The sequence below is a fragment of the Camelus bactrianus genome, chromosome 2 (assembly GCF_048773025.1).
Source record: "Camelus bactrianus isolate YW-2024 breed Bactrian camel chromosome 2, ASM4877302v1, whole genome shotgun sequence".
Lineage (NCBI taxonomy): Eukaryota > Metazoa > Chordata > Mammalia > Artiodactyla > Camelidae > Camelus > Camelus bactrianus.
The window spans coordinates 85,975,132-86,000,831 of NC_133540.1; positions in this window are offsets into that span (position 1 = coordinate 85,975,132).

The window sequence follows — 25,700 nt, forward strand, 5'->3', positions numbered from 1 at the left end:
CCCTCATGAGTGCAACTTTTCTCCTGAGGAATGTTTGTTTTAGAGAAAGCTCACAGGTAAGAGCCCTTCAACCTCTTTTCACCGGTGCCAGGCCATCAGCCCTTCAAAGCTTTATCTACTGCCTGAAGCAGCAGAAAAGCCTTAGGCTTATGAGAACCTGGGGGAAATAAGGTGGGAAGTGGGGAAGGGAAGCCGAGGTGCCTGTGAGGAAATTCAGAACAGCAACCCTATTGTCTCCTTTTTCAACTGAAGTTTTGTGTACAGTCCTAAACTCAGCTGATTATTCCTTAAAACTGGAAGTTCTTAATGAGAGGGCAACAGATGAGTTTGAAAAGAATAGATGAACTCCCTGAACTTGTAGGGAAAACCACATGCATTTTTCTGGAGAGCGTTCCCAGGGTACATAAAATTCCTGAGTGGGTTTCTTATTTTTTAGAAAGATGAAGGACAATTCAGTGACAAATTCAGATTTTGTAGAGGGGGATGAAACTTCGGGGGCCCTCCTTAAGAAAAAGAATACGAAATTACAAATGTACAATTATTTATGAAAGTGACTATTACTTAGAATGAGGAGACAATATCCTGTTAATTAACTACCTGGTACACCTCTCATAATGCTTTTTTCCAACAGTCTTTGGCTATATTCCTTTTGATCATTTCTTCACGTGACAGTTGCCGTTTCATCAGCTCTAACATCACTGAGTTAAATCCTCCTAGAACTCTTTACACAGGGAGGAGGTGATCACCATGCAAGACTCGAGTGCTGCTCATGACTAGGTTGTCTGCTGCCCTCAGGATGCTCTATTTTTTAGGCAGTTCCGAGGAAATGACTCTTTCCTCAGTATCAGTGAGATTCAGAAATTTGCAGCACTGTACGTTCACTCTGTCTGTTTCTTGGGTACTGTTCTAGATGCTTTACACGTGCAGTTCATTGAAACTGCATTGTTACTCTATGAGGATGAGACTATTATAAAGTTTACAACGTGTAAACCAGGGCCTGGGAAGAGCAAATGGCTTTGCCCAGGGCCAATGGTAACGGGTAAGCGGATGGTGTTAAACCAAGTCAGAGAAACCCGGAGACTGGAGACCTTAGCTCTGCACTTCAGTTTTATAAAACTGAGTACAAGGCAGGGGTGGAAATGCTTCCCACTTCTCAGGGACCCAGGCCACAGTGCCCTGGGCTGCACCCTGAAATGAGAGTGAGTAGTGAGCTGACAGAAACTTCATATAGGAGAAGAGATGGTTTGAAAAAAACAAGGGCTTCTGCCCAGTTCACAATGGATCTGCAAGGAAGGCTGCTTCATAAGATGCCCTGCTCCTTGGAGGCAGCAGAGAGGAAATGGCAGTGTGGTGTGCTCACTCAGAGGATACCTTGGACAGCACCTTTGTCATCCCCAAAGCCTCTGTGTGTCCCCTCAATACAGGAGGCCAGCACAGCCATCACAGACTCTGGTACTAGTTGTCTGCACACCTCCAAAGGGCAGAAGGGACCTAAGAACCAAAAGCATCAGGAACGTAAGCCAATCACAAGCACACCGCACTGGAGGCCGGTCCTGATCAGGACATCAGTCCTATTGTTGGAAAGAGGAAAAGAAGGACTACAGGAACCAAATGAAATAGCCATGTATTTCAGAAGATATACTAAGCCAACATCTCTATCCACCTTTGCCACAAATTTTCTAATAATGCTTTTTTGCTTTTGAGAGGAACCAAATAATTTTTGATGTGGAAATTTTCAACTCTACAAATACTTCTTTCCTAGCACCAGCTGATCTAGCACTTGTGTAAATATATTTCCAAGTTTAGTGGAAAGAAGTTGCTTTAGAAATGGATAATATGCACTGCATGGATTTTCAGCAAGGATTGGGTCTTAGGATTTGTAGAGTAAGTAAAGAATAAATTACCCATTTCAACATCTAAGGAAGTAGTGCTTTTCCATGAGTATTTTGTATTAGGTTTAAAAAAGTTTTAATATATTTTTATTGAAGTATAGTCAGTTTACAATGTTGTGTCAATTTCTAATATACAACACAGTACTTCAGTCATATAGGAACGTACATATATTTGTTTTCATATTCTCTTTCACCGTAAGTTACTACAAGATATTAAATACAGTTTTCTATGCAGTATAAACTTGTTGCTTACCTATTTTTTATATACTAGTATCTGCAAATCTCAAACTCCCAATTTATCCCTTCCCACCTCCTTCCCTTGCCCCCCATACCCATAAGTTTGTTTTCTATGTCTATGAGTGTGTTTCAGTTTTGTAAATAAGTTCATTTGTCTTTTTCTTTTAGATTCCACATTGTAGTGGTATCATATGGTATTTTTCTTTCTCTCTCAGGCTTACTTCACTTGGAATGACATTCTCCAGGTCCATCCATGTTGCTGCAAAGGCATTATTTTGGTATTTTTTATTGCTGAGTAGTATTCCATTGTATAAATATACCACAACTTTTTTATCCAGTCATCTGTTGATGGACATTTAGGTTATTTCCATGTCTTGGCTATTGTAAATAATGCTGCTATGAACACTGATGTGCATTTGCCTTTTTGAATTAAGGTTCCCTCTGGATATATGCCCAGGAATGGGATTGCTGGATCATATGATAGGTCTATTTTTACTCTTTTGAGAAATCTCCATACTGTTCTCTGTAATGGTTGCACTAAACTGCATTCTCACCAGCAGTGTAGGAGGGTTCCCTTTCCTCCACAGCCTCTTCAGCATTTATTGTTTGTGGACTTTTGAACGACGGCCATTCTGACTGGCGTGAGGTTATACCTCACTGTAGTTTTGATTTGCATTTCTCTGATAATTAGCAATACTGAGCATTTTTTCATGTACCTATTGGCAATTCATATGTCTTCATTGGAGAATTGCTTGCTTAGGTCTTCTGCCCATTTTTGGATTGGGTTGTTTGTTTTTTCTTACTAAGTTGTATGAGCTGTTTATATATTCTGGAAATTAAGCCCTTGTGAGTCTCATCTTTTGCAAATATTTTCTCCCATTCCACAGGTTATCTTTTAATTTTGCTAATGGTTTCCTTTGCTGTGCAAAAGCTTATCAATTTAATTAGGTCCCATTTGTTTAATTTTGCTTTTATTTCTATTGCTTGTGTAGATTGTCTTAGGAGAACATTGCTGAAGTTTATGTCGGATAATGTTTTGCCTATATTTTCTTCTAAGAGGTTTATAGTGTCTTATCTTATGTTTAAGTCTTTAAACCATTTTGAGTTTATTTTTGTGTATGGGGTGAAGGAGTATTCTAACTTCATTGATTTAAATGCAGCTATCCAGTTTTCCCAACACCATTTGCTGAAGAGAGTGTCTTTATTGCATTGTATGTTCTTGCCTTCTTTGTCAAAGATTGATTGACCAAAAGTTTGTGGGTTTATTTTGGAGCTCTCTATTCTGTTCCATTGATCTGTATGTCTTTGTATCAATACCATGCTGTTTTGATTACTGTAGATCTGTAATATTGTCTGAAGTCTGAGAAGGATCAGTGGCATTTCTTTACAATAACAATGAAATGTTAGAAAAGTAAAGAAACAATCCCTTTTAAAATCACATCCAAAAAAAAATACTTAGGAATAAATCTTACCAAGGAAGTAAAAGACCTATATGTGGAGAACTATAAGACATTGACTAAGAAAATTAAAGATAATTTAAAGAAAAGGAAAGAGATCTTATGTTCTTGTATTGGAAGAATTAATATTGTTAAAATGGCCATACCACCCATAGCAATCTACAGACTTAATGTGATCCCTATCAAATTACCCAGGACATTTTTCACAGAATTAGAACAAATAATCCTAAAATTTATATGGAATCACAAAAAAAATCCAGAGCTGCCAAAGCATTTGCTAGATTTCTTAGTTGAGTATTTGGGATATTCCTTTGAAGAACACAGAAGAGGATTTAGGCATCAAAGGCAGAAAGTCCAAAGGAGCTTTGTTCAGTGTGAATCCCTGAAAGTCAGGTTCTTCTCTGTATGTGAAAGAGAACATTCTTCCATTAATCTTTTGATCTCTTTATGGTTTCGTTGTTCATTCTACTGATTGTACCAGAAACAAGTTTCACTTCAGATATAATAGCTCATGACAGAAAGTTGTAAAGGAAGTGGGTGTGGAGGTGTAGTTCACTCTAATGACAAGAGCGTTGGTTACTATTTATAGCATTTATTATACTTTTATCTCTTCAAATTGCTATTTTCATGCAGCAGCAAACTCAAATGTCTCAGGCAACAGGGTAAGCAATGTGAGATTAGAACTGGAAGTTGTTTCTAGCATTAGTCAAATATGTAATGACTAAGAGAAACACCTTCACCTTGAAGTGCCACCAGTTACCAATGAGAAAAGGAAAAAAAAAATTCACAAAGAAACCTCACAGTGATCAGTGCGGGAAAATGGTCCAAGAGAGGATTTATGTTATATGATATCATCTATGGGGAAAAATTGATGAAATGTGAATTTGGGACAAAATTTTTTTCTTTGAAGCAATTTTATTAAAAAAATACATGCACCCAAATGTTCATAGGAGCACTATTTCCAGTAGCCAAGACATGGAAACAACCTTAATGTCCATGGACAGATGACTGGATAAAGAAGACGTGTGTGTGTATAAACACACACACACACACACACACACACACACACACATATCCACAAAGGAATGCTACTCAGCCATAAAAAAGAATAAAGTAATTCCATTTGCAGCAACATGAATGACCTAGAGGCAGTCATTCTAAGTGAAGTAAGCCAGAAGGAGAAAGAAAAATATATGATATCACTTATATGTGGAATCTGAAAAAAAGACATAGACTTAATTACAAAACAGAAACAGACTTACAGACATAGAAAACAAACTTATGGTTACCAGGGTGGGATAGGGATGGGAAGGCATAAATTGAGAGTTTGAGATTTGCAGGTACTATATACAAAATAGATAAACAAGTTTATACTGTATAGCAGAGGAAAGTGCATTCAATATCTTGTAGTAACCTATAATGGAATATACATATGTATATGCATGACTAAAACATTATGCCATATACCAGAAATTGACACAACATTGTAAACTAACTATACTTCAGTTAAAGAAAAATGAACTTGTCAGAAAATTATCTGCCAATATCTAGTGAAAAATATAATTGATGGTGAGACTGGAGAGCAACCGAATCTGAGACCAGAAACTCAAAGCTGTGATTTGAAAGCTTGTGATATAAAAGCTTCTAATTTACTGTATGACTTGGACAATTACATTGCACTTAAGTACCCCAAGTTCCTCTTAAGGAAGGGGGTAGGATCAGAAGTGCTGGGAGGATGAGGGGGTGGGCTCAGTCTGCTGTCCTGTGGCCCCGTGCCTTGTCTGCTCCTACACTGCAAACACGGATGTTTAGGTTTCCTTCTCTTCTTAAACATTAAGTTCTTTGTTGGAACCCTTATTTACAACCTTCTGGACTTAAAGTACCTACATAACATGTTTATGGAAGTCAGTGTTGCTAGGAAAATCTGGATGATTTGATCCTCATACAGCTTGTCTACTGACTTGAATAAGTTTTATAAACTGGGGCAGGCAGATTGTAGAAGGAGGCTGTTGAAACACCCAGGGCTGGACAAGGAAAGGAGACTGCAGTAGCTGAGTGCTCAAGGGAATAAGGCAGCAATCCTCTCTGGGGAAGCAAACTTGGTGATTGTGCTGAAATGACCTTAAACATGGTGGCACTGACTCCTAATTGAGATGTTTAAATAACTACCGTGTACTTCATTTTGAGGTCTCAGCTCCATGTCCCATTACAGTATGTCCTGTTTGTGCCCCACACTCTTAACTGTTGTTCTCAACATCAGTGGTGAGTGAGCTCACCAACTCTGGGGAAACGTGATAAATTGTGAAGATACTAATCTCAAGTCCCTTATCTATTAGCAATAAAAAAAGGTTCACCATGTAATACATATGACTTGAAAATTCTGATACCGTATTTGCCCTTCCCTTTACACCAAATGGTATCATCCTGATAGCTGCAATCCCTGTACTTGTTCATCTTCCTTATGACTATGCAATCATGTAATTCTTGCAAGGTTTTATTCTGGACTAACTTGTGGATAAGAAGTGTACTTGTATCTATTTTCATCACATTCATTAAAGCCACAGATGTGTGTGTGTGTGTGTGTGTGTGTGTGTGTGTGTGTGTCTGTGTGTAAAATAGATATATATTTGTATATATATATTTCTTACCTACCATGTATAACCTTCTATGGCACAGGCTGAGAACATAAAATGTTTAAGGACTGGCTTTACCCTTTAGGAAATAAGATTACCACCTGGAAAAAAAAATACCTGCATTCCAAGGTCAACAATCCCTGGCAGACAAGGAATAAGAACTAGAACACTGATGTAAGATGTCAAGGGAGGGTGAGCTCATTGGTTGGGATGGTCAAGGAAGACTTCCTGGAAAGGGCGAGGTTCAAGTTGAGCCTTGAAAATGAGTACACATTTGGGAAGTAAAGAGAAGGCAAGAAGGTTTTCCAAGCAAAGGGAACAGAATGTGTTTCAGTCTGGCTTCCTTCGAGAAACCCTTTCAAACCGGATTTAGAAACAATCTCTTCGCCTCTCCCAGCTTCCCGCATCCCCCACGCCCTAAAAAAAAATTAGGAATTTATTGGTCTAGGTATTGAAAATTCTAGGAGTAGCTTCAGCTTCAGATATGACTGAAGGCAAATGCTCAAATACCACTGTGACTCCCTGTGTTGGCGTCATTCTCCAGCAAGTTCTCCTTTACAATAGAGCCTAGAAGCTCCTGATTCATAGCCTGACACCTCAGTAGGTGGGCAGACACATGTGTCCTGGGGTTGAATCCCACTGGCCTAACTTGCAACAAGCCTGTTTCTGAGTCAATCCTGAGGCCAAAGTGACGGAGTACTCTTATTACCAGATCTAGGTCACGAGCCCCTGGAGTTGGGTTAAACGGGATGGGAGTTTAGTGCCACCTTAACCTAACAGCTGATGAGCTAAATAGACGTAATTCTGCAAAGAAAGATCAGAGAGGTGCTCCTGGAAGGAGAAGTGGATGCTAGGAGTCAGAAACCACAACGGTATAAATAAATATTTAGAAAGGAGTGATAAGTCAAAGTTGTACAGACCTAGATGTCCTTAAATATGAACACAAATGGTTACTATGAAAATAAAAGATTACGTTTTTGGATATTTGTCTTACATTGTATTTGGACCTTAGATGATTCACCAAGCCAGGCTTTGAAAACACTTAACCTATAAACCATGTTTAATGCCCAGTCTCCCCTCCCCATCTCTGACTATTATCTTACTCTTGTACTACTACTACTAAAGGGGAAAAAGAAATAAAAAGGTAAGTTGGGAAATGGAGCAAAGCAAGGAATGCTCTCTGTTCTCTGTGGCTCAGGATAGAGTCTTAAAAAATCTCTTCTTGGGAATTTCCCATGTTTCAGATAGAGTAGAAATTAAGAGGCTGATTCATTTATTCATAACAATAGGGAGAATGTTCGAAGGTGCCAAACCATCCTAGCACCAGCAGATCCTCCCTAATGCCTGTGCTTGCAAAATGCCTCTGAAATGTCAGCGGTGTTTACTGGCAATTGTTCTTACCAAATGCTAATATGCTTGTGTCACGGTACTTGGTTTCTGTACCACAGATGCTGGCATACTTGGGTTTTAAGCACCATCAGTGGCATTTAAGCAGCACTGACTACTCAGGGCAGGTGGCAGATCATTTTAGGCTTTTGGTTGCTGTTATTACTTACAAAATCTACTTTTTCAGAGTTTCAAATTTCAAGTAAATTAGCCTATTAAAAATATCAACAGGTTGAAACTGTGATTGAGAATATGTTTTCATAGTGCATAATTATGATCTTTCAAAAAACCTTCCTAATGATCTTGAGGTAAGTAGATCCAGCAGGCTTTCATGCATCTTGACAGCAACTGGGCACTGAACCCCTTCCCGGAAATGGATTTTTCATCCCTTTGGAGTCTAATAAGATTGAGCACCTTTTTCTGACTCAGGTTTTTCTTCATATTTACATTTATTTACACTCCATAAATTGAAGCTTTGAACCTCAAAATCACCTTAATCTCCTTATTTGTTTCCCACACTCATTGCTTACTAGATCTCAACCTTTTATTGGCTAGTAGATCTCTCAAAAAACTTTAGGAAACACTAGCCTCTCCCTCCAGAAAAATGCATAAGCACCTAAAAAAATGCTTACAATTACAGAAGACTCTTACACCCACTAATCCCATACATGCACTCTATATAAAAACCCCTGTTTTTCATCTTGACAGTTGAAAATATGCGCATATATATATATATATATATATTTATATAAATATATATATATTTACTTTCCATTTCAGGTAGCTTTTTAAAAAGATCCCTGTGGTCACTTTGTTTGTCTTTTCCTTTGGCTGACCTGCTCTATCACCCCTTTGGGACAATAACAAAGACCCCAGAGAAAGAAGAGTACAGTGACTCATTTCTCTTTTCCTGCTAATCTCATTGTTGGGTAAAGGAATACTTTGGACTCCACTCACTGTGAACCAGAAACTCCAGCTGGAAAAAAAAACAACCAGCCAGTTGCCCAGTGACACGTAAAGAATGCTGGATTGGATAGTCAAAGCCTAACCAAATCTTAGGGACACACCAAGAGGTTTGCCTTCCCTTTCATTCATCAAATATTTCTTGCATGTCTTCTATGACCAAAACACATTAGTTAGTTTCATTAGTGGTTTGGGCAGGGCCCCACAAACGTACTCAATACGTATTTATTGAAAATGAATAACGACTAACATTTGTTGAGCAATTATTATGTGCCGGGAGCTTTAGTTATCAAAACAACCATGTGAAGTTAGGTGTCATTCACTGCAACGTACAAGTGAGGAAACTGAGGCCCACAGAGGTGCAGTAACTTGGCCAAAGTGATGAAGTGATTTTGAGGCTGGCTTTGATGCTTTTGGCCACTGCATTGAACTACTTCAATTCATTGTGGTAGGTGGGATCGTTTACCCTTCAGAGATGACGAAGTCAAATTTCAGATCTTTTGAATAATTTCCTCAAAAGAACTAGGGCCAGAGCCTGGACTAGACCTGAGTTTGATTGATTTCAAAAATTGAAGCCATTCTCTGGCATCACTGCTGCCTTCTGGGTTATGGTGTGAATCTCATCCATACACCACCTTCTCTCCTAACTCCTGGTCCATCTCCGCTCCCCTGGCCCATCATCTGAAGCCACCACTTTGTCACTGGGGACTGAATGTACTAATGGCTACAAATGGAAGGCTCCCATTTTCAGGGCAAAAGAAGCCACACAAAAATCCCACCAAATTTCAGAACTTATTCACTATAATCTCTCATCTGTCAGCTGCTTAGATATTTTAAAAACCTTACTGGTGTGGCTATCTACTTCCCTTCATCTAGATGGCTGGGTGCCTATAGCTGAGGCCTCTTATGAAAATGTGAGAATATCGTCTATTCTGTTCTCTGTAATCAACTCCCTTCATCCTTTTATTGCCCCTGTGTTTGGTGCTCATGGGTTGGTGCCATTGTCTAGCACAAGATCTATCAAAAATCAATCATTAAAAAGTATGGCTTCTGGTTGGCTTCATGTTTCACGTATATCATACGAAGCCTGAATCTCAAAATAGATTCCTTATCATGATAGCAAACCAGACCTGTCCTGGCTTACAGATTTATATAGGGTTTTGAAGACATTATTAGATGACACTGAGCACCAGCCCCAGCATTTGGGGGTTAAAAATCTAATCTCACACCCATGTAGACAGAGACACACAAAGGGGCCTAAACACAATCAAGTAATAAATATACTGGCAGATCCTTATTTATCAAGAAAAATAAACATTTGTTTGGTGAGATAATCTTCCCAGTTCCTGAGAACATGGAAACACCATCATTCTTGTAAACTGCATAACTCTAGGCAGCATGTTTATTTCATATCTCCAGACAACAGTATCCTCACTTACTATAAGAAGGTTTTCCCCAAAATCATGTGTCTTCCCAAGTGTCAGTCAATATTGGAGGAATAGTCAAGGATTAAATCCCAGTGCAGAGGGAAACTTTCTTCTCTTCTGTTACAACTTTTTTTCAAAGATGGGCAGAAATCCTAAATACAGAGTAACAAGAAATCTGGGCAGATTATTTTACTGTGGCTCCAAAGCTTTCTTTGACATTCGATTCAGCTATTCAAGAATTAATACTGCACGTGTCTCCTCTTATTCACCTGTTTAATTTTCATTATATTAATTCTTAGAAATGTGAACACAAGAAGCCAATAGGTGAGTTAACCACTTTTCCCACACCAGATATGAACTTCAAACAAAGGATGCTTTATTTTATTTTAGCTGGTGATCTCCAAAGGAGCTCCCTTTTCCTCTGTTAGTTAGAATCTAGATATTGGCTTTTTGATTAGACATTACGGTTGTCAACTCAAAGCAAAATAAATTAAAAAATAAATTGAAATAAATAAATAAATAAATAAAATGTCATTTCCTATTTGGAGTATGTTAACAAACTAAAACGAAAGAAAGGAAAGGAAGAAAATCTTCCATTATTGACAGCAATATGCATCTACTGGATACAAATATTACACTATTGAGCCTTTTGAATTATTTTTCATGATACAGAGTGGGTTGTGCTGACCACTGTGCTGACCCTCACTTAGCTTTCCTTGTGACCACATCCACCAGATGTCCGTAAGTGGGCATTAGCGTGTAGGCTACAGAACAGAGTAAAGCCAGAAAAGTATGACCTAACACTCACTCAAATGGGGTCCTAGTCACCTGGACAAGAGACTAGACCTTTCCAAGATTTAAACCCAGGCTCTCTGAAACCATTTACTTGGTCTCTCTTGTCAAAAGTACAGCAATGGGTGCTTAGAGCATTTAAGCCTCTGAGCAGTGCTGTGCAAGAGTTGAGACAGTACCTCATTCACACCAGCACATGCAGAAGGAAAAGAGCCAGGCTTTCAACTAGGTCTGTCGCCCTCCACGCTCTTCCCACTACTTCACGTGCCTAACTCTAAAGAGGCAGAGAGATGAGGAAAATCAGCTCTGTCCAGAGGGACCAGCTTCCCCTGTGGTCATCTGGACAGCATCTAGGCCCCCAGCTCTGAGGTTCCCCTTCAATGCTGGCTTTAATGACCTGTTGCCTCTGCCTTGAAATTCTTAATAACTTTTGAATAAGGGGCCTCACATTTCATTTTATCCTAACTTTTGCAAATTATCTCACTAGTCCTACCTGTAAGGATAGCACATAGAAGAAACTTTCCCATTAAGGCCCCCCTTGGGGACATTGGAATAAAGAGGGCTGCCTTCTGTATAGATAGTTGACTAGAAAATTAGTCATGAAATTGATCTCAAGACATTCTAGGTCTTTGGGAAAGTGCTCAGATTTCTGTCATTCTTCTTAAGGGGAGATAGAAGTGAGAGGTAGTGTTTGTCCGTTTTTCCTCCATAGTTGGCTGTACTTCCTAATAATTTGCTTTACATTCTGAAGTGTGTGGCGATGTCTCACACCAAATAAGAGCTAAAACAGAAGAAATGATCTTGTAAATTCTTGAAGTTGCTTCTTTTCGTGTGTCAATGTGCAATACACACCAATCTCTCTTCATGCTTGGAAGGAATAAGCAACTCTTCTCAAATTTAGAACAGTAAATACAGTGGCCAAGTTCCCTGGAAATGCAAGAGAGACTCACATCTTCCGTTTTTAACCCCCCACAAGTTCTGTAGATATGCAAAGGAAAAATTAGCTTCTCTTACTGGTTTAAAAATGAACAGTACTCACTGTCAACAGATAATGATCTGAAATGCTCAGGGCACCACCTGATAATTATCCAGTGTTAGCAATTATACCAGAGAGGGGAATTCTTCCCTTACAAGGCAGTGTGACTAGACAAAAAACAATGTGGGATTTAGTGACCACTTGTATGCTGAAAGGTTTGGTGTTAGATGTAAGTGAGTGTTTATATGGTAACATTTTGGAGATGCAGAGAAGTCTCACTTACTCCATATTTTTACCCACTAACTGGATATGGTGTTTGGAATTCTAACACTGGGGGTATCATTTCTTTGGGTTAAAAAATGTCTTATTAAACATATACCTTTATATGTTACAATCACTAATCCATCTTATGCATGGTAAGAGGGATTCAGGGGTACAAAAGCAAGTGGAGGACATACTGAAAGAGGAAAGAGGAAAATAGACTGGAGAAAATGATTTTTCCCCATTTTTTCCAATTCACACCTCATAATTTTGCCCAAAACTAATGCTGAAATCTGACATGAGAACCATTGCAGAAGTAGCAGTTTTAACATCAATAATAATAATAATAATAATAATAATAATAATAATAATAATAATAATAATTCTGAGAGCTGTGCCAAGCATGCATTTTACATGGCATTTCATTTAATTCTCAAAACAATGGTATGGAGGTAATTATTTATATCTATTCAAATGTTTTCAGCTGCAAGGGCTAGATTTAGACCCAATTCAAAATGGTATAAATGTTAAAAGAAATCTGTTATTTCAAATAACAAGAAATACAGAGTTGGGTGTGTCTAAGGATAAGTTATGCCTCAGCTCGGTGATGTCAAGGACCCAGGTGCTTTTATGCCTGCTCTGCCCTCCTGGCACTGTTTAAGGCTTAATGGCTTATGGTTACAAGATGGCAGTTGCTGCTCTGAGCATCATAGCCTCACACAACATCCAAAGGACTGAAAAGAGAACATGATCCATTTTAAGAAGGAAGGCAAGTTTCTAGATGATGCTACACAGACTCACATCATGATTTGTTGTCTATAATTTCATGACATGCCCACTCTTTATCAGTCACTCTCACTGCGAATAGCACTTAATCTAATCAATATTTGCCTCCCGAGGCTGAGAAGAGGCCCAGATTTCTCTGTATGCAAGGATGCCCAAAACCTGAACAGAAGGGAATGGATTTTGCATAGGCAACCAAGTATGTCTACCACAGACTTCGCTGTGCCTTAGGACAGATGAAAACACGGAAACTCAGCCAACCTGTAACCTGCTCCTGGACTCACAGCTGGTAGATGATGATTCCAGAACAGAGCCAGTCCCAGTCTGTAGAACACGAAAGGTCATGATTTCAAACGCTGTGCCTTTCAACTTGCTACCTTTGTGTACACATTCATAAACATTCCAAATTTTTTTCAAAAATAATTTTTAAAAATAAGCACTGTTGTATCACCATCATAAGCTTAAGAAATCCAGAGTGATTTCATTACACCTGCCTGAATTGCATCAGTAGATAGGTGGTATTTTGTTCACACAGATACACTCTTCACAGCCTAATATCAAGCTCTACACTCTAGCTGAAATCTACTGGAAAATCGTAGCCTAACAGGACCACTTTTGGTCACAGAAAGGAGTTCCCAAACAATGTCGGCCACTGAGGACCCAGAGGAATTGAGAAGGATTGTTTCTATTTAAATGCTTACAGCTTGATAATATAACGTACCATGTGACAATTGCTAAATACACTGTATTATTAGTCATAATACTCTCTTAAGATAATCTTGTCTCTTACTTATTCAGAAAAATTATTCCTAACCATCAAATTTATTACAAAAATAACTTCTGGATTTTCTGGTGCTGGTTTTTATATGGGTTGAAGTTGGATTAAAGAAATGATTAGTTTGAGAGATTTTAGAGAAATAATCGTTGGCGGGAAATGGAAAAGTACACATATATTCTGTATTTGTTTTTATTGTAATTATTTTAAAAGTGAAAGAAGTGATGACTTTACCAAAATTTTGTATTTAAATGGAAATGGTTAAGAGCAGGCATATATAACTAAATTTAAATTCTTAGATGACTTACTCTACCAAACTAAAAAAAATACTCTTGATTATATAGCCTTCAGTGAAAATGAAGAGCTGAAAATTGGGTCTGAATTCGACAATTGGTAGTATTCTATAAAAATATATCAAAATAAAATGGCTAAAAAGTTTTACCCAATGAATTTAAAATGTATTTAGGGAGAAAAAAACTGTTTTCCAACTAAGTGATTTGCTGTTATTGAGGTCATTTTGAATATATATATATATATATAAAACTTCCATTATTTTAAGATGTGCATCCCCATTTGTTCCAAAGGAGAAATCTTAACAACAGTTATAAACAATTACTTGTAAGTTCATAATTTTGTGAGGTATTTCATACTTAGATCACAAATAAGAAGAAACATGATAAGGAAATGAAACTGGTTAAGATTTTACTGAGTTCAGAGAATCCTAAGAATATTGTTTTATACTACCTCACATAAACTATAGCCTAACTAGACAGCTTAGAAATATGAAAAGACATGGGAAACCAGAAAGTGTTTTTGATCCCTGAAACTTATCAAAGAAAGAGGAAATGAGATCAGGAAACTTTTCTCTCTGCTAAGAAATTTGACATTAGAGTGACATTAAGGAAACCCTAGATAGAGAATGAGGGAAAATGGACCTCATCTTTGGCCTTGTATAGTAAGGGTGAAAACCGAAGAGCCTTGGGTGCTGCCTCTCATTTCAAAATTTTACCGATTCATTATACCCAAGAGGAAATTCTTAGCAAACATCTTGCTGAAGGGATGAAGGCATAAATGGCATGAATGAAATACATATATAAATGTTTCTAGAATAATTAAGATCTTTCAAAGGGTTTTACAGGAACGCTTTAGCATTCTATGGTAGTGAAAGGATGATTCTGGACGAAAACTAGTTTGGAAGATTAAATTCTTATATTAAACATTAAATAAATTATAAGCTAAATTCTCTCCAAAGAAGGTAATGGAATGAGGTTGAGTCAGGGAGGTCCAGAGGCAGAAAAAGATAGTGTTGTTAAAAGCATGTACATTTATGTTTCATTCTCTGACTGGTTCCCATTTACTGATCCAATTTCCTGTTCTGTTGAGTGTGTACTTTGTTCTAACCCATGGAATGTGATCCAGGGAGAGTGCACACCTAATCCTCCTGAACCAGAGATTCAGACAGGGCATCCACACTCATCTACAAATAACCTAAACATGGGAAATACCATCATTGAAATATGGGCAACTTAGATGTCTTACCTATAGCAATGCAGGAGAGCCAAGTCAATAATGTATATATTCTATAAATTTGGAAGATTTTCTATTGTATTTTTTATGTATGGTTCTAAATGTTAATGAATTTTTGGATATTCTAAAAAAATTGGCTATTTTACTATTACTTCTATTCTGTAGAAAGAAACCTCAGGATAATATAAATATGGATTCCATTTCAACAACTGTAATTTCCATGCTACAGTTATTTGCATAGAAATAGGCATGTTGCTTGAGCCACTCATTGAAGTATGTAAGCCCCAGGCTCTCCTGGCCTTTATCCAGATTCCTATAATTACACAAATATCAGTAGCCAGTTTAACTTACTGGCTCAGTCACATGCCCACTGATATACTTTTGCAAACCCAAAGTGTGGGAAATTTTTCAAGCTAAGAACACAATGTCAAGAGTTCAAGGCCGACACTGGAATCACACAACAGTGGAATCACACAACAGTGGATCTGCTACCTCTTCAAAGAAGGTCTCAGGCAAAGGCTTAAGTAAGGCCAGGAAGAAGGAAGCTGGATTACTGATTCCTCCGAATGAGAGAAGGGTCAGGCTTTTGCACTCATGACTGGCCTGACATGGCATAGTGTGGAACTTGCTTAGATTTTGATACAAGTCTACTAGTCACTGACTCATTCAACAATATTTTTGGGACAGTGTGCTAGGCAGTATGCCAGGAGCTAGCAATATGGTGGTGAGTAAGACACATAGAGCTTACAGACTAGCAGAAAAATAAGACATAAATAAATACTTGCACAAGTAATTCAATGCAATTGTAAACTTATGTATAAAAGAAAAGTTAAAGACCCAACAGCCATGTAGTAGAAAGTGTGTGTGTCCTGGTATGCCTTGGACAATTCCCATTGACGCCTACCATCCTAGACTAAAAATCAGGACTACCTCCTTTCATTGTCGCGAGTGTTTATGGTAGATAAATAGGTGATTACTGTGATTACTGCTCACTTTCAACAAGAGGAGATCTGTCTTAGTCTGAGAGTCATAAAAGACTTTTTTCAAAAGTGACTTTTCACCTGAGACTTAAAGATGTGAGAACTACCCAGAGAAGGGTGTAGGGTACTGTAAAATGAAGGGAGGCTGAGGAAGACCCATGTATAAAGACCTAAGGGATGAAGAAGCCCAGTCCATTTCAAGAACTCCTGAGCAGGGCAGTGTTTGGTGACACAGACAGTGGCAGAACATGCAGGGCCTTGTCAGTGATTTTTTAGTTTAAGACCTAGAGAGATAGGAAACCATTGGATCATAATCATAGTAATAACTATCCCTAAAATGTAGGGTTTAGGTTTTACACATGTAAGAGATATGAACTCAGTCGTACAATAATTCGAAGCAGGTGGTGTTATATCCTATTTTAAATTAGAGGACCGAAGCACAAAAAAGCAACTTGCCTAATGCCAAATATATAGAAACTGATGGAACCATGCTTCCAACCAGGCACACTTGCTCCAGAGACCCTCCTCTGTTAATCAAGGGAGTAACAAAATCAGATTTGATAGTTAAAAATTTAATTGAGCTTAAAGAACCTCAAAGTTCTGAGTTTATTCTGAAATTATTAAATGATAGTGAAATATTGAACTTGCTATTACTTTTCTCTTCATCAGGTTAAAGTTTGTATTCTCAGCACAGTAAAGTATGACCTGTCTGTGTTAAATAAAAAATGAAAGTATGGGGATATATATATATAATAGAAGTCTATTATTTCCTGGGAAATATGACAGCTTTTATATAGAGAGAGTGGAGGAGTAGGGGATTTTACATTTCATTCTAAATGGTTAAGGTTTCCCATGGGTGAATATTTTTTAATAGTAAAAGCCGAGAAGTGACTACCAACACCCCTAATATTCCTGCTTGCTAAGAAACATGCAATGCTTTTGGTGTTGAAGAGAGCTATTAGTGAGAAAGGTATCATTGCCTTCACCTGTCCTGTGAGAACAGATGGTCATGAGAAAAGACTTCAAACAAACCACACAGCATATTTGTTTGAACAAGAAATGGGACGTTCATATTACCAAGGTACTGTATGTTCTGACTGTGGGTGTAATCATGTTCTTTCCTGGTAATGAGAGAGTCTTTGAAGAGAATCTAATGCTATCACAGTCAACAGACATTTTCCAAGTAGTAGAAACCAATGCTAAGCAAAATTCAAGAAAAATTGCTGTGAGGTTAAACTGAAATTTAGTCCGATTCTATACATCTTATAATTTTCAAGACGTTCTTTTGATTAAATCAATTAATCAATCAACAAATCAAGGAATACAATTCTTAATGGTCCTCCAACTACTTTTTATCAATAATGAGAGACTTGGTGTTTGTTCTAGTGCTTTTATTGAACTATGGTGGTGACTTTCAGATCACAATGTCTTTCCTAGAAAAGAAAGAGTTGTCCTATTTCTAAATAAAGTTTCAGACTTCTCCTATTCACTTAACCGAGCAAACAAACTGAAATTTCCCTTTGCTTTACATATAATTCTGGGTCTATATTCCTGTTCATTTCATGTTTGGCCACCTCTATCATATTCACATGCGTGATTTTTTTAGAATAAAACTTTTTAGTAGTATCTATGTATGCAACGTACTGTGATAATAAAGGCATATTGATTTTGCTTAATTATGATGACAATGCTGTAAGACTTGGAAGTCTATAATAGAAGTCTATTATTTCCTGGGAAATATGACAGCTCTGGGGATTCTAAGCTCCAGAGATTCTCAGGCCCCAGGTTGCACTGATCCTTATGTTTAAAATGTGTTCTTTTGTCTATGAAGTAGTTTCTTTCCTGTGCTATTTTGTGAAGGACAAGTGTCTGGATATGGAATATTCATAATTTAAAGTCAGATCAGTTGACAATGGGGCTATGTTTCTCACTGCTAGCATTGAGTAGCTGATCCTACACATTTCAGAAACTTACAAACATCTAAGAACACTTTCTTTTGTTTAGCAGGTATTTTGCTGGACTCAATGTTAAAGAGAATCTCTCATCTTTTTCCTCTATGCATCCATAGAACATTTTCCCTAGTACTGTCACAACACTTCAACATTTCTTTTTCTTTATTTTGTTATGTTTCTGTCTCCCATTCTAATTATGTTTGTGAAGGGTTAATGTTTATTATTATTTCTTCTCCAACACTGAAGAACAGAATCTAATAAATACAGACAGCAGGTTTTCCATATACATAGATATAGATATAGATATAGATATAGATATAGATATAGATTGAAGCAAGGAAAGAAGAAATTAATAAATGCATGAGAGATATATGCATGGTTTGGGCTAAGTCTTTTGACTTCAATTATTATTGAAATAATCAATTTTATGAGCAGAGAAAGATAAAGAGTACCTTGCTACACACCTAATTCTGGATATTTAGATGGAGTGGATCTGGTTGAGAGAGAAACAAATGAGCAGTCATGGTTGTATCAGTTGTGGCAAGAGGATAAAAGAAATGATATATGAAATAATTTAAAAGAAGTAACTAACAGTTACTTTTATTTTCAGAGGAATTGGGAAATAGAGGGGAGAAAAAGAAATAAATATTTGGTAGCTTTAGCCTTAGAAGATAAGGTAACAGTTGAATACTATTTCTTCAGACAATTAACTGATAACTGCAGAACATATGTGGTCTGTCTCATCCTATGGAGAATAAAGGAAAAACCGCATCCACTCTTCACGATCTAGGACAGAGATATCAATAGCAAAATTACCAAAACACAAAACTGAACTAGAACTCCTTGCATAGGTCAACAGCATGAACATATTCCTAAACACAGTTCCAATCTTCTTCACCAGCTAGATGGTCACAATGGATTCATAACAACCGCAGATGGTGCAGTCCCAACTCTAACAGTTCTTGGAACAACCTGCCACTGCACATGTCCTAGTTATAAAATGCTTTGGTCCCATGCTAGCACACCCTTAATGATCAGAAAGTGAAAAAAATTGAATAAAAAATATTTATGAGAACGTATTGAAAGTCTAGCTATTTGAAGATTTATAACAATCCTAGCATCCATGAGAGGAGGGGGAAAATAGAATGGCTTACCTATGATTTCCAATGAATATGAATCAGATAATTTATCTGTGGATGTATTCATCTTAGATAAGCCAACAAAAAGTCAAAGAAACTATTTGGGCTGTTCTGCAAATCACTGGCATTAATCTCCATCTTATCTCCTATTTATAAAAAAAGGCCTATTAGATCTGAAATATATAGGATGATCAGAAAGGGAACTTGAAAAAAATGATTTATTCTGAATACTTTTAAATATCACATAGTTTTATATCAACCAAATGCAGCTGGACACAGGTTTGAGAACCTCATCACGGAAAAAATTGAGAAATGGTAAAAGCCTGAATACTCTCCACTTAAGTTCAGGAATAGTCAAGGATGTCCTCTCACAACTCCTATCCAACGTTTTCCTGGAAGTCCTAGACAGTGCTGGAAGGAAGGAAGGAAGTGGGAAGGAGGGAGGGAGGGAGGGACGGTAGGAGAGAGGGACGGAGGGAGGGAGAGGAAAAAAAAGCTTACATATTGTAAAGGAAAACAAATAAAATAGCCTCTTTAATCTTTATTTTTTTCCTTCTATATTAGCTCTGATAACGTCAAGGTTTCTCATCAAGCCATTTATTTGCCTGTCAACCACGTATAGTATGTTACTTGCTGTTTCTATCATATTTAGACATTTTCCCTTAGTTTGAAATTGATTTTTCTATCTCATTCTTCTGCTGTTTCAGATTTTAAAAGTTGTTTTATTGAATTATATTCTTGTGATGTTCTTCTACAGCACAAAGTACTCAAGGATACCCTTCTCTTCTGCAGTTTATGTTTTCTTACTTTACAGGGCACATCACATTTTTATACCCAATGGCCCTTCCTTTATTTTGTTTAGTTGCCATGCCATTTCTTTGTATCTATTGCATGCTTAAATTAGGCAGTGTTGTACACACTATCTCTTATCTCTCATATAATTTGAATGACTGCTCCTTGACATTCTACACAACATAACTTCAATTAGTTTATCTTTACTTCAATGAACTTCAGTACAAGGTCTGGGAGTTAATTTCTAGCCAATGTTCAGACAGAGAAAGAATGAGAAAGGGAAAGAACACAGTGGTGTCTTGGGGCAGCCCCTGCTAGAGGTCTTGGCCATGGTTTTATCTTTGAGGGCAGAGGAAAGTCAAGTACCAGGGCCCACTCAACCATAAGTGCAATTCTCTCCTGTAGATTTTTTCTCATCTTCCTCAATTCAACAGACCTAGAAGGTGGGAAATTTTGGCAGCCATTTTTCCCTCTAAATGTTATCCTTTAACTTTTCCCAGGCCTTCCCACTTACACCTCAGTTCCCCTTTTTTACAAGCAGAAAACACTCATGAGAATTCCCTTGAATTTGACAACTGATTGAGGAAAGAGGTGACGTTGGGGGCCTTTTCCCACTATTTTGCACCAGAGTTTTCAAGGCTTCTACATTTCATGATCACTTTTTAAAAGTTTATGATATGGCGTTATGATCCTTCTTGTGTTTGTTGGGGCTATTAGTTCTCATCTCTTGGTAACAAGTATTGAAGAAACTAGGGTTCACTTTGTATTCCTTTTAGATTTACTACTAACTCTTTATTGGGCTGTTATTACAATTATTGGGTAAAAAGTGGGAAGTGTTAATACAGAGAGAGTCTATGTAACAAAAACTGCTCGTTCATCCAAAAGATAGAAAGATTTTAATAGCACAGCAATCAAATTAAAGATACATCTTTGGTATTTTTCCTTCAGAGAGCTAAGTGAACTCATTATCCATTATGAATGTCAGTGGCACTTCTGGTTCATTTCTTGGGAAGCCTCCCCAGCCCCCACACACGTTTTCAGTGGTGTTGTTAAGATATAATAAAATTTACTCATTTTAGGTATCAATAATTTAATGAATTTTGTAGTTGTAAAGCCATCATTGTAATCAAGCTATAAAATAATTCCAGCTCCCTGAAAGTGTCTTCATGCCCCTTTGCAATCAATTCTCTGACTTCCCTACAGTCTTAGGCAACCACTCATCTGCTTTCTGACATTATGTAGTTTTGCCTTTTCTAGAATTCTTTCATAGGTGATGAACTTCTTAAAAAGTATTAATGGAAATACTGTCTGTCTTTCCATATAAAATTTAAAACCAGCTTTATCTAGCAGGGTCCTAATCCTGCCCCTTCCCCAAGAGTTCACAGTACAGTGTTTGTTTTTAGAAGCCCCATATGCATAGGCTTCCAGTGACTCAGAATGGTCTACTGCCTTTTCTTTTCAAGAAAGGATTGAAATACACTCCTGCTGTGCCCTCTCCTCCCTCCCAGCTCCAGCCTGTGTTTGTGGATTCCTAATCCCCAGAACCACGCTACTGAGATGGGTAATACTGTCTGAAAACCACTGGATAACTGTCAAGTCATGATGCAGACTTCAGGTTGTTCTTATAAAATGCAAAATAAATGTTTTTACTAACAATGAAAAATAAATAAATACATATTTTTAATTAATAAACTTTATTTTTGGAGCAATTTTAGGTACAAAGAGTTCCCATATACCTCCCATTCCCATTTAAATATTAGAAAAGAGAAATTTACATTTCATTTTTTTCTCATTACACTTTAACAAAATTCTTTGTCACTCCTACCAGTTCCACCTCAACGGGAGATATCAGTGCTTCATCTTAGCCTTCCTTTCTCAAGTTACTGGGTCTCCTTACAAGGGCTGGGAACCGTGTCCAATATGGGTGTGGGTTCTTTCAGCGTTCATAGAGTCAGGCTGTTGGGGTCTCAGAAGCCATAGCAATACAAAGCACAGAAGACTCTTTTTCACTGTGCTAGGGACAATTGAGACCTTCATAACATCTTCGGTTTTCTTCCTCTCTTTGTACCAGAAAGGCGAAGGGTTGAGACCTAATGGATCTTTTTCACTGTTTCAGTTCTTGGTCCTTAGAATCTTAAGGCTCAATATCATTAAAAAGGAGGAAACAAGGGATGCTGAAGCCAGTTCCTTTGGAAGTGAAGCAGGTTAGGAGAAAGCCATGCCCTCTGTGTATTAGATGTTGCCCTGCAGTAACAAAGCAGTGTGCTCTGGTGTCGGCCAGAACCAGCACAGCTGGCACACACATTCAGGACAGCACAAATGAAAGCTCTGAGGGCCTGATCAATGGCTCTCAGCATGTCTGTAGCCCGTTGGTTGGGAGTCTCTGAAACAGAACAAGATCGTTTTATCTGATTTCTCAGGGTGTTGAACGTGATAATTTTTAGTTTTGACATCAACAGCTGGCAAAAACAGCTTACATATTACTTGTAGTAGAAGGCAGAGGTTAATTACAAAAACCGAAAGACCTGGGGTGATCACCACTATTTTGATACCATAGAGATAGCTCCATCCACATTTAAAATGTTTCCTAAGACAATTCACTTTTTTAATCAGCAAAAGAAAACATTAAACAAAGCAAAACACCATGCTTTTTATTAAAATTGTCATAAGGGCTTAGAATTCTTTCATAGGTAATGAACTTCTAAAAAGTATCAGAGGAAACCTGGTCTGATTTTTATATGATTCCCAGTTTCATAAATAGCAGTCTGTCAATAAAACTTTAGTGAATGTATAAAACAATGTCTAGGATCTTATGCATGAAGACAATTGATATTGAAAATATTTCCCCTCCTGAATTCATATTCAGGAAAGGCTAAGTAATTACAGACTCTGCAAGAAAAGAGTGGCAGCTTGGTCAAATTATTATATAACCATTTTCAGGTAATGTTTCTAAGGCTGACCATGTTAAAGGTTTTGGAAACCCATAAAGTGAAATTTAAAAATTAAGAACATGATTGTTATTAAAAACATTTTAAATTCATGAAATTTAATTAATTTTATATACAGAAACCAGGAGTGGGTATTGCTTGTTTGTATCAACTATATTTTTAAGCTACTTGCATATTTTCTTAAAATCTTGTTTACAATATTTAGTTGCTTAATAAGATCCAACTAGAACCAATATCACATGGGTATACTTTTACCTATTGCCAACTCAGATAATCTTAGATTTTGAATCACTGGCAATCTAGTATAACCAAGTTTTATTTTATATTCAAGACACTATCCAAAGCTATATTGAAAGGCCATGTCTCCATGGAGGGAGCAGTTTAATATTCCTCACTCCACTGAACAACCAATTAAATTCATTGAACCTATTTCCTTCATAGAAAATTCAACTCAGAGAAAGTGGTCCATTTAATAGTCTCAATTTAGAACTCTTGCATCTAGGAGTAGGAATAAAGATTATTTTCTTCACACTTGGACTCATTCAGAATGGCATGTAATTAATATCTCCATGCCCACACTGTGGATTGGAGTCTAATGAATTTGAAGAAGAAAGAATGAGGGAAAGGAGGCTATCCTTTGCAATATCAACATAATGTTTATAATCTTCTGTTATTAAAGTTTTTGTCTATGCAACTAAGAGCTTTAAAAAAGTAGCTCTCTATTCATAATGAACACCTATATATACGCATTTTAGTTTGCACACACACACACCACACACCTGCATGCATTACATTCACACACATAGATGAGGTTTCAGCCATTACACACTCAAGCATACACACATTACATGCACACACACACACAGCTGCAGCAGCTGTAATTCCTCCCTTCCTTCATTTTTCTCACCTTCTTGACTCTGCCCCCAAACTCAGTGTGGTAGAAAGAAAAATTGCCCTCCAAACATGTCCCCATCCTAATCTGTAGAACCTGTGAATATGCTATTTTACATGGCAAAAGGGACTTTGCAGATGTGATTAACATTTAGGACCTTGAGATGGAAAAATTTTCCTAGATTATCTAGGTGAGCCCAATGTAATCATAGGAGTCTTTAAAAGTAGAAAATCTTTCCTGACCATGGTCATAGAGAGAGAGATGACAAAGAAAGAAGGGTCAGAGGATGGAAGAAGAGTCAGGGAGAGATGTGAAAGTTACTTGACCTGCCATTGCTGGATCTGAAGGTGGAGGAACAGGGCCATGAGCCAAGGAATGAGAGAATCTTCTAGAATCTAGGGATGGCCCTCAGTTGACAGCTAACAAGCAAGTGGAAATCTCAGCCCTACAGTCACAAGGAACTAAATTCTAATAACAACCTGTAGATAACAATAGCAAACTACTAGAGCCTCTAGAAATGAATATGCCCTCTTTGTACCTTGATTTATATACGCCCCCCAGAACTGTTAACAAAGTGACAACAAATCTGTGTTATTTAAACACTGAGTTTGTGGTGATTTTTTCCAGCAGCAATACTAAACTAATACACTAAGATATATAAAGAGGGAAACTCTGGGCTCTCAGAAACAGCAAAGAGAGATCCATGTGTGTATGCCATGTCTCAGGTGGATTTTCTACGTTATCTTTTCTCCACAGGTAAGAAGTTTGGTGGCCAGTTGTTTTACAGAGTGTGAAAACACTTCCCTATCAAGCCTGATTGGAGATGAATAACAAGACACTTAGACTAGAAGTGACCTCTTTAACATCCCAAGACTTCTGGGTTACACAAGGTTTTGGAATACATTACCCAGAGAGCAAAATCAGCCTCTAAGTTGCCCAGTCTTTGGTAATAGAGGGCTTGTGGTGAAAAGAGTTATCATTGAATGCATATGTCAACTAAACAGATGAACCAATGTACAAGATCTGTAGTAAATGGTCTTTCTCCTTTTCCTCCTCATAAGGTCTACATTTCCCACAATGATTTATTTATAATGAAATGAGCTAACTCTGAGATAACTGTTTCTCCACTTTTTCTTCTGTTCTGGGTATTGAAACCAGATGTTGGTCTTACAATACATCCACTTTCAGTTCTACTGTATTTTCTTCATGAAACCTCTAATCTTTATGTTTGTATATGTTACTGTTATTTTTATCTTGCACACTTGAAAATAAACCCCACTCTTTGTCTAGTTCATCCAATAGTGTGATCTCAGCTCCTACAATACGTCATAGGTGCTCAATGAATATTTGGTAAATGAAAGGAGGCATTGCCAGCATGTGACATTTACCATCATCTCTCAGAAAGCTTCCATCTTTGTTGAACTTCACTTTTTGAAGTAGAAGAGAAACTGACACATGGTGATTCTCTCCCTTAAAAAATGGACAATTCACCTCAGATCACCTTACCATAGGGGCTGATATTTAAGAAAAGACATTAATCCCATAATGAGATACCTGCTAAAGGAAGATTGCTGATAAAGACAGTTATAATTATCCTGGTTTGTAATTCTACTTTGATGAAGCATTAGCTGTAGCTTGGTTTTCACCTTCCTGCTTTTCAAAACATACACACAAAGAGATTAGGTTGAGTGGCCAAATCAATACGCATGTTAAAACTAGAAGATCAAGCAGTTGTACAATAAGAACAGATGACTGAATATAATATTGAAATTGCTTATTACTCATCCCTAAATAAATTAAAGATCTTTTTTGGACAGAGCACACAAAGTAACTTCATCTGGAACAACTCATTGAAAGAACACACTTCCTTAGCATATACAACGGAAGC